Genomic DNA, 1,294 nt, shown 5'->3' on the forward strand with positions numbered 1-1,294 from the left:
AGCCGATCCCGCAGGCCGGGGGTGGACCCCTGCAGCCGATCCTGCCAACCAGGGAGATAGTCCCCCCTCGGCGGCCCATCCTGCCAACCTCAACTGGCAGCGGCGCGCCGCTGGCACTTCCGGGTTGGCAAGATCGGCTGCGGGGAGACTGCTTCTCCTGGTGCGTTCCCTGGACAGTGCTCTCAGGGGGGGCACCAGCGCTTTCGCCTGCCCCGCCCCCACCCGGAAACGCTGGCTGACGGAGGGTGCATCAGAGCTCTCAGAGGGTGCACGTGTACCCCTGTGCACTCCCTACACATCGCCACTGCATATGTACACGCCCACACACACACGTTGGTTAGTTTATAACAGAGGTTCCCAGACTTTTTCTTACTGCGTACCCCCTTCCAGCCTTACCAGCTGCCCACATACCCCGACCAGCATATTTTAACTCCTTAAATGCCAGTTATTAGAAGAAGGGTGGCTTGTACCCAAAAGCTTGCAAATAACTTTTCCAACTATTTTAGTGATCTAATAAAAGAGATCAAATTTACCCAAAGAACCTTGTCTGCCAGTTGTAATGAAAACGAAAATTGCCATTAGCGGGTGTGCAGGAGAAATTGCAGAGATGTCTTGCATACATCTCAGGGGTACCATACCACAGTTTGGGAGCCCCTGGTCTATAAGGTGTAAATCTACCCTGCCGTCTACTTGGCTTCAGACTGACACGGCTAGTTGTGTCCATCAGTTATGTCCATCTGGAGTCACTGAGAAGGTCGGGTATGTATGCACCTCTGTGCACTGACTAAATAGGATACAGATATACACATACTGGTTACACATACATCTTATTTAGGGGTGTAGGTTGTAGCCATGCTGATGTAAGGACATAGGCAGACCAGGTTCTTTGAGTAAATCTAATCTCTTTTATTAGACCAAATCAAATAGTTGGAAAAATCCTTCCTTGCAAACCCCTGTCTCATTTTGCGCGTTGCCTCCTGGGAGTTGTAGTTTCCGGACGGCCCCGCGGCCGGAGTCGTCGGCTTCTCCCGCTGTTGCCCCGCCCATTCTTGGTAGTCATTAGCTCCGACGGCTCAGCTGCTATTGGCTCATAGCCGCGTCTGTCAGCGTGGCGCTCCCTCCTCCCCCAGGGCGAGTGAGATTCGACGGGGAGGGCGGGGCTGGGCGTGACCGTTGGGGCGGGGCTGTCCCCTCCCCCTCTACCCCCTCGCTTGCGGGGGTCCGGCGCGGGGTGCAATGGCGGCGGCGGGGCGCTGGGACGGGCTGCGCAGCCGGGATGCGGCCGCCCGGGCGC

The sequence above is a fragment of the Gavialis gangeticus genome, unplaced genomic scaffold, assembly GCF_001723915.1.
Source record: "Gavialis gangeticus isolate Ggan-Ray unplaced genomic scaffold, GavGan_comp1, whole genome shotgun sequence".
NCBI classification, from domain to species: Eukaryota; Metazoa; Chordata; order Crocodylia; family Gavialidae; genus Gavialis; species Gavialis gangeticus.